The sequence below is a fragment of the Chrysochloris asiatica genome, unplaced genomic scaffold (assembly GCF_000296735.1).
Source record: "Chrysochloris asiatica unplaced genomic scaffold, ChrAsi1.0 scaffold00014, whole genome shotgun sequence".
NCBI lineage: Eukaryota > Metazoa > Chordata > Mammalia > Afrosoricida > Chrysochloridae > Chrysochloris > Chrysochloris asiatica.
In genome coordinates, this window is record NW_006408532.1 from 28,506,112 (window position 1) to 28,522,178 (window position 16,067).

Here is a 16,067-nt window from a genome sequence, read left to right on the forward strand (position 1 = left end):
TGCAACTGTCACAACTGTGAAGGTATAAGTTTTGCAACAAAATGGGGGGAGTAGTTAATCTTACAGTCTAGAAACAGAGGACCCTATGACCATCAAGGGAGAAGAGCATGAGTGGAATGTGGGACCCTATCCAGAGAAGCAGCGATACCAGAGATGGAGGCAGAGATGAGGACATGGAGAGAGAGAACAGCTGAGGACTCTAGACTCATAGAAAGAGAAAGACTGTATGCTGGTGGCCAGGAGGCTGGCTTGCAGAATGTGCCCTTTAGTTGTTTAAATGATTATATATTCCTGAGTAATTTTGTAATCAAAACAAAAACAAAGGCAAAAAAAAAAACCAAAAAACAAAAAAAACAGAGGGAATAGAAGCAAATACTATTGAATGGTGATGCATCGAGGGGATTGTAATCATTGCAATGAAACTAAATATGATAGGATGAGTGCAAAACTGATGTTCTCCCCTGTAAACTATCACTCAATGCACAATAAAAGCTTTAAAAAAAACCCAAAAAAACCATATGCAGGGTCTCTATGTGTTGAAACTGACTCTACAACACAGGGCCACAGATCAGTATGAACTGAAAGGTCAGCAGTTCAAACTCACCAGTCACTCTTTGGAAGCCCTGTACAGCGCTGCTATGAGTCGGAACCAATTCGACAGCACTTAACAACAACAACAACAACAACATATATGGTGATGGTTAGGTAGAGTAAGTTCTGACTCATAGAGAACTGTATAGGGTTCCCGAGGCTGAAAATCTTTATGGAGGAGAGAGACATGGAATCTGTGGAGCCCTGGGGTGGTGCTGGAGGAGTGTAGGATCTTTACTGGACCATGATCCATAGATCGGTGGTTCAAACTCATCAGCTGCTCCTCAGAAACCCTATACAGGGTCGTTGTGTGTCAAAGCCAATTTGATGGCACTTAATAACAAGATATATGGTAGGATGGTAGCAATGTAGGATAAGCACTTGATCATAAGGTTGGCTTGAGCCACAAGGTTGGTGGTTCAAACCCACCAGCCACTGCTTGGAAATCCTATACAGGGTCACTGTGGGTCAGAACCTTACTCAAAAGCACTTAACACTGGACTGCTAACCGCAAACCTACTAGCCATTCCTCAGAAACACTATACAGGGTTGCAATAAGTTGGAATCCAATCGATGTGGCACTTAACAATAACAAATATATACATAGATATTCAACCTTTGCCAATTCAACATTTTTTACATGTAAAATTCAGTGACACTAATTACATTCATCAGGTTGTACTATCATCACCACTATCCATTTCCAAATGATGTCTCCACCATTATCAGAAATGTAGTACCCCTTAAGCAAAGATTCCCTCTTTTCCCCTCCCTACCACTCCTGTGACCACTAATAAACCTTGGTCTCTATGCATTTGACTCTTTGAGATATTTAATATAAGTGGGATCATGCAACATTTGCCTTTTTTTAAATTTAATTTACTTGTTGTTGTTGTTGTTGTTAAGTGCCGTTGAGTCGGTACCAACTCATAGTGACCTTGTATAGGGTTTCCGAGGAGTAGCTGGTGAGCTTTGAACCACCAACCTTGCAGTTCAAAGCGACCTTGCAGTTCAGCACATTAACTCACTGTGCTACACCAGGACTCCTTTATTTATTTATTTTACTAGCATGGTGTTTTCAAGATTTACCTATGTTGTAACATGTAACATGATTTGATTTCCAAAAATTAGAAAAAAATTTCCCCACCTATCTAAGTTTGTTGTTGTGTGCTGCTGGGTCAATTCTGACTCATAGCGACCCTACATAGGGTTTCTGAGGAGTGGCTAGTGGGTTCACCATCAATCTTGCAGTTAGCAGTCCAGTGCTTATCCTGCAATCCTATGCCAGGATTCCCCCACCCATGTTTGCCCTGCACTAATGAAAATTGAGAAGGACTTCTATATTAAAAGGCATTTTTGCAATAATGTATACATTTTCTTATCATTATGAAGGAGCTCTGGTAGCGTAGTGGTTACGAATCGGGCTGCGAACCTTAAGGTCAGTGGTTCGAAACTACCAGCCGCTCCGTGGGAGAAAGATGAGGCTTTCTACACCTGTAAAGATTTACACCCTCGGAAACCCTGTACAGGGTCGCTATGGGTCGGAACCGACTCGATGGCACTTAACAACAACAACAATGTGGCTATAATGCAACTATTAATTAAAGAAAGTGATTTTACATGTTCTGGAATACTCCATTATATGGGAGCTCTCATTCTATTGGTGGTATGTGAGATGAACAAGTATATTTTATTTTATGGGTCCTTTTATAGACAACTTCTATCTGTGACAAGGTTTTAAACTTTTCCTTTTAAATCCAACTTAGTAAAAGATAGTAGTACATCATCTTAAAATATTATTTAGTTGTAAATCTAAGAGTTATGATTATGTGATAAAAATCTTAAATATGGTACTTAATTGACTTAGTATATGAATTACTATGTTACAAAATGTCTGTTGTTAATAATTCAGGAAGGATTGGTGATTGGAGTAAAAATAATTAATGCACTAAGCTCTTAGCTGAAAAGTTGAAGGTTCAACTTTACCAAATGACACGTCAAAACAAAGGCTGGGGGAGCTACTTCTTAAACAGAAGATATTGAAAAACCCTAAGGAACACGGCTCTACTCTGACACACATGGGGTCGCCATGTGTTGAAGGTGGGGGATAGCAACTGGTAAAGATTGTTAGTTATGACTGCGAGGGAAAAAAATGTTAGTTCCTGCTTCTCCTCTTTGGGGACCTGTTTCATGAGGCAGCATGATATCTACTTATAACCAGTTGTGAGCTATGCTACAAGTAAGCTACCTAAGCAAGATTTAAGATGGCAAGGACAAAGACTACCACTCATTTGTCAGTTTGTCATACTGTGGTGGCTTGTGTGTTGCTGTGATTCTAGAAGGAAAACCACCAGTATATTAAATACCAACAGGGATTACCCATGGTGAATAGGTTTCAGCTAAGCTTCCAGATGAAGACAGAATAAGAAGAAGGAGACTATTTAGTCATTGGAAATCTCATGAAGAATGAAAATCTTATGGAACACTGTCCGATAGCACCAGAATATTGAAACACGATGAAGAGCACCAGAATACTGTCTGATTGGAAGGCACTCGGAATAATGAGGACACGAAGGGAGTAAAGCCTCCAGGACCTTTATTTGCTGATGGGGCACAACTCAAAATGAAGAGCAACAGCTGGAAATAGCCATTAAGAATCTGAACATGGAATGTAAGAAGTATGAATCTAGGAAAACTGGAAATTGTAAAAAATGAAATGGAATGCATAAACATCGATCCCCAAGGTTTCAGTGAAGCAAAATAGACTGGCATTGGCAATTTTGAATCCAACAATGGCAGGTTTACTAAACAGAAAATGACAAATTAAAAAGGAATGGTGTCACATTCATCATTAAAAACAATATTTCAAGATCTGTCTTGCAGTACAACACAATTTGTGATAGGATAATATCCATGTGCCTACAAGGAAGACCAGTTAATACCACTATTATCCACATTTGTGCACTAACCGCTAAAGCCAGTGATGGTGAAATTGAAAAATTCTATGAATTTCTTCAGTGAATAATTGATCAATCATGCAATCAAGTTGTACCGATAATTATTGATGATTGGAATGCAAAGAATGGAAGCAAAGAAGAATCATTAGTTGAAAAATAAGGTCTTGGTAATAGAAACAATGCCGAAGAGCGCATGACAGAATTTTGAAAAACCAATTATTTCTTCATTGAAAATCATTTTTTAAAAAAACATAAAAGATCACTATATACATGGACTTCCTCAGATGGAATACTCAGAAATCAAATTGACTACATCTGTAAAAAGAAACAGTTGAAAAACTCCATATCATCAGCTCAGACAAGGCCAGGAACAGACTTGTAACAGACTATTCGTTGCTCTAATGAAAGTTCAGGCTGAAACTGAAGAAAATTAAAACAAGTCAACAAAAGCCAAAATATGACCTTAACATATCCCAACTGAATTTAGAGATCATCTCAAGAAGAGATTTGATGCATTACACAGTAGAAACCAAAGACCAGAAGAGTTGTGGTATTATATCAAGAACACTATACAGGAAGAAAGTCAAAGGTAATTAAGAAGACAAAAAGGAAAGAAAAGACCAAAATGGATGTGAAGAGACTCTGAAAATTTATTTCCAGTGTAGAAATGCTAAAGCAAATGGAAGAAATGAAAAGCTCTTAAAGAGTTAAATAGGAAATTTCAAAGGGCAGATCAAGAAGACAAAGTTAAATATTATAATGAAATGTGCAAAGACCTGGAGTTAGAAAAACAAAAGGGAAGAACATGATCAAGCTGAGGGGACTTATCAAGCTGAGGGGACTGAAGAAAAAACTCAAACCTCCACTTGAAATATTAAGAGATTCTATGGACAAAATATTGAATGATGCAGAAAGAATTAAAAGAAAATGGAAGGAATACACATAATCAGCATACCAAAACGAAATGGCTGATACTCAACCTTTTCAAGAGGTAGCATATGATTAAGAGTCAATGATACTGAAGGACGAAGTCCAAGGTGCACTGAAGGCACTGGCAAAGAATGAGGCTTCTGGAATTGATGGTATACAAATTGAAATTTTTCAATAAACTGATGAAGCACTGGAGGTACTCATTCATGTACGCCAAGAAATTTGGAAGACAGCTACTCGGCCAACCGATTGTAAGAGATCCATATTTGTGCACATTCCAAAGAGAGGTGACTCAACAGAATGCAGAAATCATTGGACAATATCATTAGTATGGCATGCAAGTAAAATTTTGCTAGACATAATTTAAACACGGTTGCAACAGTAATTGACAGAGAACTGGCAGAGTTTCAAGCCAGATTTAGAAGAGGTCATGGAATGAGGGATATCATTGCTGACATCAGTCAGATCTTGGCAAAAAGCAGAGAGTACTGGAAAGATGTTTACCTGTGTTTTATGGACTACGCAAACACTTTTGATTGTGTGGCTCATGATAAGCTATGGGCAATATTAAGGAGAATGAGCATTCTGGATCACTTAATTGTACTCATGAGGAACCTTTACACAGATGAAGAGGCAGTTTTTTTTAACAGAACAAGGGAGCACCAAATGGTTTAAAATTAGAAAAGGCATGTGCCAGGGATGTATTCTTTCACCATATTTATTCAATCTGTATGATAAACTCATAATCTGAGAAGCTGAATTATATGAAGAACGTGACATCAGGATTGGAGGAAGACTCATTAACAACGTGCAACATGCAGATGATACAATTTAAAATACTGAAGAAGACTAAAGAGCACAGCCTTCTGTTGGGTTGCACCTCAATGTAAGCAAAACAAAATTCCTCACCACTGGACCAGTAAACAACATCCATATAAACAGAGAAAATTTTGAAGCTGTCAAAGACTTCATTTTGCTTAGATTAACCATCAACACTCAATGGAAGCAGCAGTCATGAAATCAAATGATATATAGTGCTTTGGGCAAATCAGTTGTACAAGACCTCTTTAAAGTGTTCAAGAGCAAAGATTTCAGCTTGAAAACAAAGGTTACCTGACCCAAACCATGTTATTTTCAATAGCCCCATATGTATGTGAAACTTGGACAGTGAATAAGGAAGACAGAAGAAAAATGGAAGCATTTGGATTATGGAGTGTGGAGGTGACTATTAAAAGTACCATGGACTGTCAAAAGAACAAACAAATCTGGGTTAGAAGAAGTCCAGACAGTGTGCTCCTTGGAATCAAGGATGGCCAGATTTTGTCTCGCATACTTTGGGCATATTATCAGGAGGTACCAGTCTCTGGAGAATGATATCATGTTTGGTAAAGTGGAAGGTCAGAGGAAAAAGAGGAACATCCTCCAATGAGATAGATTGGCACAGTGGCAGCAAGATGCTGGAGCCTCTGGGTGCCATGGTGACTGGACCAGAGGCCATCCCTCTGTTTCCTCACTAACCAGCATAAGTCACATAATGTCCCTGAAAAACAGTAAAACCACTGAGCCTTACCCTTTGCTGCTACTGCAATATAACCTAGTTATATTTTCTTTGCATCAAATTACTCTAATTCCGCATACCATTTTTACTTTTTAAGAACTAGTTGTGTTTTGTTGATTAGACTCCTGGAGACCCCATGTTTGTCAGAGTATAACTGTGCTCCATAAAGTTTTCAATGGCTTCTTTTTCTGAAGTATATTGCCCAGTCTTTCTTCTGAGTTGCCTCTGGGTAAATTAAAACCACCAGCCTTTCAGTTAGCCACCAAGGTCATTAACCGTTTGCCCCGCCTGGACTTCATTTACTTTCTGGAAGTCATATATAAAGAAAACGATTGGTCGCCACTATTGTTGTTGGAGGAAAAATTCTGAGGAGGTTGAGAGGGATGTTTGCCTGCTTTGTGTTTAAGGCAAGCATGTTGCTAATGCCCTCCTGGGTTTGAGGGAAATAATTGGACTCATTAAATTGCTGTTCAGTCTTCTTTTCTTTAGCCTAAATAACCCTTAGGTTAATTAGACATGGTTTCTGGCCTCAGGAAATTTTTCTGTGTGTGGTTAGTAATGGAGAGAATGGTCATAAACTCAATAATTAAATTTTCAGTTTTGAAAACCCTAAAGTGTGGCAAATTACCTGAAGGTGTCTTTAAAAATCAATAACCCTTGTGAAATTAATTTCTTTTATCAATAATCCTGCAAATATTAGGTTGGTATAGAGATGCTTCCATTATAGTGGCAACATGGTAGGTCTCAGATTGCCTGGCTTTCCTTCAGCTGTTAGGATATGTCATGTAGGGTGGTCCTCCAGCCTGGACACACATATATGTGGGTTTGTTTGAAAAATACTGTTTCCAGAACTTGATCCCAGATCAAATGAATCCGGGATCTCTGAATGATTCTGCAATTCAGCCAGATATGGAATCATTAGTGAGGTGCATAAGAACAGTAAACGAGAGTCAGAACCATAGTTCAGATCCTCCATCTCTTATTAGTCATGGAATTCTGAAGTTGGAGTCCTGCTGTGGTGCTGTGGGATAAGCACTGAACTGCAAGGTCAGCTTAAACTACAGGGTCAGTGGTTCAAATTCACAACTCCTCCTTGGAAACCCTATGCAGGGTCACTATGAATTGGAACCTACTAGACAGCAGTTACATGTCTTTCTGAAGTTTGGCTTTTTTTGTCTATTCAACAGGGATAGCATTCTGTTTAATAGATAAAAAGTTCTCCCCCTGTTATTATAATGAAATACTATCATAGTGTCATTTTGATAGGAATAAAAGAAAAAAATGTAGAAGTGATTTGTAAATTACAAAGAGTAAACTACATATATTTATTACTATTAATGGTTTGAAGTCATAGCCATGATTCAATTCTATTTTGAATTCTTTTATTGAAGTTAATGAATAAATCAATTAATGAAAATATTAGTAAATGGTCTACCAGAAATCCCAATGGAATGATTTTGCTGGCAGAGATTTTTTCCCTTCCACATCCTATGTTTGTAGATAGAATGTAGAGTGGCAATTTTGGTGTTGTTCCTAAATGTCATTGATTTGGTTCTGACCCATAGCAACCGTGTATAGGGTTTCTGAGGAGCAGCTGGTGAGCTTGAACCACCAACCTTGCTGCCAAAGCAACTTTGCAGTCCAGCGCATTAACCCACAGTGCCACCCCAGGACTCTGTTGGCAACACTATAAGGTTTTAATTAATTCTAGTTTTTCCGTTTCATTCAGGGAACAGTGAGAGTACTAATATTGTGAGAATTGCTGCTATTTTTATGAGCTGACTCCTTCCATTTATCTTTAGGTCTTTACTTCTTTAAGAAGTGCACATCTTAATCAATATAGAGAGCTGTTGCACAGGGGCAGGGGAGAGGCATAGTTTAGGAGTTTCTTCACATTATCCAAGCCATGGTCTTGACTTGGATGCCCTCATATGTATGCAAAAGTTGCACACTGAAAAAGGAAGACAAAAGCAGACAAACGTTCCTCTCAGCCATTTCAGAACTTTGCCCCCAACAACAAACTGAAGCTTGGCTCAAGACAAAAGAAGAATAGATGTTTTTGAACTGCAGTTTTGGTGAAGAAGATTGAATATATTAAAAATGGCTGCAGCAATATATCAACAAGGAACTTCCAGAAGTTCAAGTTGGCTTCATACTTGGGCATGGAATGAGGGCTATCATTGCTGGTGTCAGATGGACATTGGTTGAGAGCAGAGAATACCTAAAACATGTTTACCTGTGCTGTATTGACTATGCAAAGACTTTTGGCTGTGTGGATCATGAAATGCTATGGACAATACTACAGAGAATGAGTATTCTGGAACATTTAATCATGCTCATGAGGAACTTGTACATTAAACAAGAGACAGTTGAATGGTTTAGATTAGGAAAGGTGGTACCAGGGTTGTATTCTATCACCATAATCCAAGAAACTGGATTATATGAAGAAGAACCTGGCATCAGGATTGGCATCATTGGCATCATTAACAATCTGCAATATGCAGATGACACAACCTTGGTTGCTGAAAGTGAAGAGGACTTAAAATACTGATGAAGAGCAAAGACCACCGCTTTCCGTATGGGTTGCACAATGTAACGAAAGCAAAAATCCTCACTGATGAGCCAATTAACAAGATAACTGGATAAAAGGTTAAAGTTGTCATTTTGCTCTTATCCAGTATCAACACTCATGGAAGCAACAGTCATCAAATAAAACAAGGTATTTCATTAAGCAAATCTGCTGCACAAAACCTCTTTAAAGTGTTCAAGACCAAAAATGACATTTTGCGGACTAAGGTGCACCTGACACAAGTCGTGGTATTTTCCATAACCTCATACGCATGTGAAAGTTGGACAGTGAATACGGAAGAACGAAGAAGAATTGGTACCTTTGAGTTATGGTGTTGGAGAATAATATTCAAAGCACCATGGACAGCCAGAAGAACAAACAAATCTATGTTGGAGGAAGTACCACCAGACTGCTCCTTAGAAGCAAGGCTGACAAGACTTCGTCTCTCATACTTTGGATATGTTACCAGGAGACCAATCCCTGGAGAAACACATCATGCTTGGTAAAGTGGAGGGTCAGTGAACACGAGGGAGACCTCCAACAAAATGTATTTGCAATGGTGAGGATGGCGTAGGACCAGGCAGTGTTTTGTTCAGTTACACATAGGGTAGTTATGAGTTGGGAGTGACTCAATGTCACTTAACAACAAACCTAAAATACCAAACAAATCAGTCTTAGAATAAATATAACCAGAATGTTCCTTTAGATGTGAGGATAGAAAAACTTTGTCTGACTTTGAACACATCATCAAGAAAGACCAATTGGTATAAAAGGACATTGTGTTTGGGAAAATATAGGATCGGTGAATGCAAGGGACACCTTCAATGAGATGTTGTTGTTGTTGTTATTCTGTGTCATGGAGTCCATTCTGACCCACCGAGATCCTGTATAGGATTTCCAATGAGTGGCTGGTCACTTTGAACCACCTACCTTGTGGTCTAGTGCTTCTCCTACAGCATCACACCAGGACTCCTCAATGTGATGGACCATCACAAAACCCACAATAATGGACTCAAACAAACCAATGATTTTGAGGATGATGTAGGACTGGGTAATGTTTTGTTGTTATGCATCAAACATAAAGTCACCACGAGATGGAACTTATTCAATGACAAATAGCAATAATAACAACAACAAAGAGTAACTATTGACTCTGTTCCTTAATAGCTGCATGAACTTGAACTTACTAAATCACTCTTGAACTTACTAAATCTTTACTGAATTCCTACTGTTATCAGATACTTTGATTGCAACAGAGAAGACTAATGACCAAAGAAAGTCCCTCCTTAAAGAACTCACAGTCCAGACAAGGAAGACCAACAAGTAAAAGGGCAGTCATTTTTACATTCAGTGTTGCTTTTTTTTTTAAAAAAAAAAAAAAAAACACAACATTCCAAGTGTCTGGCAGAAAAGCTGTTCAGCAAATGGTAATGATTATTGTCACTATCTGTTGCCTTGAGTATGCCAGAGGCACAAGCCAAAAACATAAACCCAAGCTCTTGGTTTGTACAGGCCAGGCAGTGGCAGAACTCACCTTGTCTACACCTTCCTGCTCCTGACCAACTGTGTATAGTTTGCAGGAGAGCAGAGAGTTTCTCTGAATAGCAAAGGGCCTTGAGAAGCCTAGCCTAGACCTCAGCCATCCTACTGGGAGAAGGTCAGACTCAATCCAAAGCAGAACTGTGTCTTCAGGTTTACTCGATGACTGACAAGGTTCAATACCAGATCAGGATTTCAGAATGTATCTTTACCTGGTACAAGCTGCCCAAATTATCCTCAGAAACATCCTACCCTCCTAAGAATCTGCCCAACCAAAATGCCTTTGAGTAGGGACCGACTTTTTTGTCTTCCTGCAAAATCAGTTCTGGGCAGGACTGATTCCAGATGTCAGAGGTATAGAGGCTCATCCAAATATCCAACAGCTTTCCCAAGCCTGACCCTCTTTTGTAGGTTCATCCTGTCAAAATGAATGGAATGAATACATATATTTTAAAATTAAAGCTATTTATTCTTGTTATATGAAAATCTTAACATCTGACCATTTATTTGAAAGGTGGTGATATCCCTAGCTTATTGAAGGAGTCCTGTTGGATAAGCCTTAGGCTGCAAGGTTGATTTGAACTCTAAGGTTGGCAGTTCAAGCTCACCAACTGGGAAATCCTATGTAGGATCATTATGAATCAGAACCGACTCAATGGCACTTACCAACAAAAATAACAACAACAGATTATTGAAATTAATTAATGGCATTATAGCCTTTTAGCATGGAGTCCCTGGGTGGTTCAAATGGCAAAGTTCTCAACTACTAACTGAACCCATCCATCTGTGCCTTAGAACAAAGGCCTGGAAATCTGCTTCCAAAAGGCCACAGCTTTGAAAACACTATGTAGCAGAGTCTTCTTTGTACACATAGGGTCACAATGAACCAACTGATGGCAACTGGTTTGTTAGGTTTTTTTTCTTTGTTGTTGTTTCATTACCCTTTCAGCAGAGGACAATCAGCCAGATCATAGAGTGAGTCTTCTTGTCTGCTAAAACCTGTAGGTGTTCATGGCATCAATGAAGGCAAAAACAAAAGTAGAAAAAAATATCTAATCAAAGAGAAATAATTGAGTCACATCTTACAAGTGAAAGAAGATTTGTGTTTTATCTGTGTGTGTTTTGCTTTCATTTTTAAATTTCACCTCAAATATGCCCATTTGTTTGTTATCTGAAGACAGTTAACTGTTAACTATTAGCTCAACACTGCTGAGTGAGAGAAATACAGATTCAAAGGATTATTTTTCACGGTAGCAAATTAAGATCCCATCAAGAGTCAAAATTCTGTTGTCAATTCTGAGTAGTTTACAAAGGAAAGTGTCACCTGTGTGGTATCACTTGCTACAACATTGTCCTTATTAATTTACTTCTCACATGTTCCAATAACTTTCTGAAAAACATACCAACCTTAGATATTCAGGATGATGGCATGTACATGGTGAGATCATCTCAATTATCAGCTTCTAGATCAGAAATGCTTTGCAAATGTTACAATCTATAACTTTTCAGTCTAGGAGCGGAGGTCCCTAGGACCATCAAGGGAGAAGAGCCGAGAGCGGGACCCTACCCAGAGAAGCAGTGATGACTGAAATGGAGCCAGAGACGACAATGTGGAGCGATGGAGCAGCTGGAGACTTTAGATCCAGAGAGAGAGAGCGACTGTGTGCTGAAGACCTGGGGGGCATGGGGGAAGGATTGCATGGAGGGGATCGTAACCATGGCAATGAGATGATATATGATAGAATGAATGTAAAACTAATGTTCTCCCATGTAAAATATCACATAATTCACAATAAAACATTTAAGGGAAAAAAATGTTACAATCAAAATCTTGGCTTGGGTTGAAAATTGTTCCCCTTCTCTCCCTGTGCATTTTTATCTTTCCTTAGTCCCTCATCTCCCTTCTCTGCTTTGCTTTACTTTCTCAAGTTCGTCTTCGACTCATGACAAGAAGGAATGGCTCCGTTTCCACCAGGCCAATGCACCAACCAAGCGGTGACACGAGCAGAGACTTATTCCATGTGACAGGCATTAATTTAAAAGGCAAGTTGGGATTTTAGAGCAGGGAAGAGGGACTTGAATGGAATTAGTCGTCATTACCCTGCAGTAACGATGTGGGCAGTGTGATGTTGCTCCTTCATTAGACTTTCCTGGCGATGCCCTAAGTTTCACCCCCATCACTCTGAATCGTCTGGACACAAGCACTGATGTATGGGTTGAAATGATGAGCAGGAAAGACAGGCGGATCCCCAAGAAAATGGACTGAATTAGAGGCATTACAACAGCTAATACATTAGGTCCCTGTTCAGAAGCCATAGATTCTGTGTGGTCTATTTTCCCTGCATATTGAAATTGATTGTTCTTTGGGCTATGGCAGGTTTGGTGGGGGAGGGAAACTGTTGACTAATCCTTTCAGTTATATGGATCAAAGAAAGCAGACAGTGTTATGTGTAATGATTTGCTCTGAAGGTGCAGGGGATAGAATTCAACAGAGCAAGGGAGGTTAGAGGAAGAAGTAACGGGTAGCCAGTGTCTCCCCGGGCCATACCACCCAAGGAATCTTAAACATGTACCACTGTTACCCAAATCATAATTCCTTGGCTTAGTCCTATCTATGATTGTAGGAACTATATTCTGTTTTCCTTATTTCCACCTGGCCAACTCTTTTTAGGTGACTTCAGCGGATGCATCCCAGAGCTTTGAACACAGCTGTCTCAGCTACCACACCTGAGGTTCTCCTCTTCCCCTTCTGCTCAGTGTGGTAATATCTATCAGGAAAGGTCACCAACTCCCTAGTCAGTCACTGATGCCAAGTGCAAAGGGCATCCTTACCATAGTGATTCTGCTGCCTGCATGCCACACAGATTCCAAGGGTCAGGGTAACACTCTTATCCAAGCAGTTCCTTCCAACACTCCATTCAAAACGAATGCCATGGAAAATCAGTGAAATTGGTCTTTTTAAAAACAACAAGAACAAGAAACACTATTGTGAATTGGTGCAGGACTGGGCAGGGTTTTGTTGTGTTGTACATAGGGTCGCTGTGAGTCAGTACCGACTCGATGGCACTTAATAACACATTGTGGATTGAGGGAAGGTTTACAGAGCAGGTTACCCATTTTAATTTCAACAAATCATGTACTTCATTTGTTACAATGATTGCAATCCCCTCCATGTACCATGGGTTAAACGTGATGTAGGAGCTCTGGTAGCATAGTGGATACAAACTGGGCTGCTAATCTCACAGTCAGCAGTTTGAAACTACCAGCTGTTCCGCGGGAGAAAGATGAGGCTTTCTGTTCCCGTAAAGATTTACAGCCTTGGATACCCTGTACAGGGTCTCTATGAGTTGGAACTGACTCCACGGCACTTAACAACAACAACAATAATCTTTATTCATGTTAACTTTTGCACTGGTCTCTTTTGCTGCAATTCCGCACTATTGCTACAACCCTATGTCCAAAGGTATAGCCATGAGTGACTGGGTCAGAGAATGGTCTGGGGTCTGTTAATGGCAGAATCAGGTTTTCCAGAAATACACTCATAAAGAGATTCCTGTGCAGGATATTTATTGGAAGGGTACTCAAGACAGACAGACAGCTTGTATAAAGGGAGATAAGGTTTGGGTCAAGGGAGAAGTTAAACATGATGTAGTTGCAACAGAAACCTTCACCATGAATGATCTGGACCTCACTGGATGTATGAAGTTGTCTTCATTGACACACAAGACCAGGCTTTTATTGCCTTATATCAGCTTGGTTGGAATCCTGGTATGGTGCTGTGGGTTAATGCGCTGGACTGCAAAGTCAGTTTGAACCAAAAGGTCGGTGGTTCAAGCTCACCAGTTGCTCCTAGGAAATCCTATACAGGGTCGCTATAGGTCAGAACCAACACAACGGCACTTAACAACAACACCAATCAACTGGTTATTGGAAATAGATTGTTCCCAGGGAGAAATAAGGTGGCTTTGTTGTTGTTGTTGGTAGGTGCCATCGAGTCGGTAACGACTCATAGCAACCTTATGCACAGCAGAACAAAACACTGCCCAATCCTGGGCCAACCTCACCACTGTTGCCACGCTTGAGTCCATCAGTGCTGCCACTTGGCCAATCCATCTTCCTCTTTTTCTCTGACCCTCCACCTTACCAAACATGACATCCTTCTCCAGTGACTGGTCCCTCCTGACAATATGTCGGAAGTATGAGAGATGAATTTGGCCAAGTTTTCTGTGCTTGAGTTCATTGTTGCCGCCATGGTTTCAGTCCATATCATTGAAAGTCTTCTCTTTTGACCCTCTCTTTACCAAGCATGTTGTGCTTTTCTGGGAACTGCTCCCTTCTGATAACATGTCCAAAGTATTTGACATGAAATCTTTCCAGCCTCACTTCTATGGAGCATTCTGGCTTAACTTCTTCCATCACAGATTTGTTTGTTCTTCTGGAAGCCCATGGCATATTCAATACTCTTTACTGACACCATAACTCAAAGGCATCAATTCTTCGGTCTTCCTTATTCACTGTCCAGCATTCACATGCATATGAGATGTTTGAAAATACCATGACTTGAGTCAGGTGCAACTTAGTCTTCCATGTGACATCTTTGCTCCTTGAAATTTTAAAGAAGTCTTTTGCAGCAGATTTCCCCAACGCAATATGTCATTTAATTTCTTGACAGCTGCTTCCATGGATGTTGTGGGTGTAAGTAAAATGAAATCCTTGACAACTACAGTCTTTTCTCCATTTATCATGAAGTTGTTGCTTCATTGTCCAGTTTTGAGGATTTTTGTTTTCTCTGTATTAAGTAATTCATACCAAAGGTTGTGGTCTTTGATCTTCATCAGTATGTGCGTCACATACTCTTGACTTTCAATAAGCAAGAATGTGAGTCTTCTTTCAGTCTTGATGCTGTGTTCTACTTCATATTATCCAGTTTCTCAGATCATTTGCTCAAAAAATCAGATTGAATCATTAAATGTGAATGAATACATAACCTGACACACAGCTTTCCTGATTTGAAATCACTCAGTATCCTGCTTTTCTTTTCAAACGAGATGACTGCCTCTTGGTCTGTGTAAAGGTGCTTTATGAGCACAATAAAGTGTTCTGGAATTCCCATTCTTTGTAATGTTATCCATAGTTTGTATTGATCCACACAATACAAAACTTTGTATAGTCAAGAAAACACAAGTAAACATCTTTCTGGTATTCTCTGCTTTCAGTCAATATCCATATGACCTCAAAAAGGGTAGCCCTTATTACACATCCTCTTCTGAAATAGGTTTGAATATCTGACTGTTCCCATTCTATGTACTGCTGCAACCATTTTTTTTTTTTTCTTTTCTTTTTTTACTTGTGAACCGAGTGATAGATTACGTGGGAGAACATGGGCTTTACACCATTGTTTCACTGCAATGATTAAAATCTCCTCCATGCATCATCATTCAACAGTATTTACTTCCATTCCCTGTGTTTTTCTTTTTTTTGGGAGGTGGGGTGTGGTGGGGAAGTGTACACAAAAAACACTCAGGAATATATAATAATTTAAACAGCCAAATGGTACATTCTGCAAGCCTACCTCCTGGCTGTCAGCACTCAGTTCCTGTCTTTCCATGAGTCTAGAGTCCTCAGCTGCTCCCTCTCTCCATGTCCTTTTCTCTGCTTCAATCTCTGGTGACCCTGCTTCTCTGGATAGAGTCCCACATTCCATTTGTGTGCTTCTCCCTTGATGGTCCTAGGGTCCTTTGTTTCTGGACTGTGAAGTTAACTACTCCTTCGTTTTGTTTTTTTTAAATGTTTTATTGTGAATTATATGATACTTTACATGAGAGAACATTAGTTTTACATTCATTCTATCGTATATTGTTTCATTGCCATGGTTACAATCCCTTCCATGCATCATCAACCAACCAAAGGGTACACCCTGCAA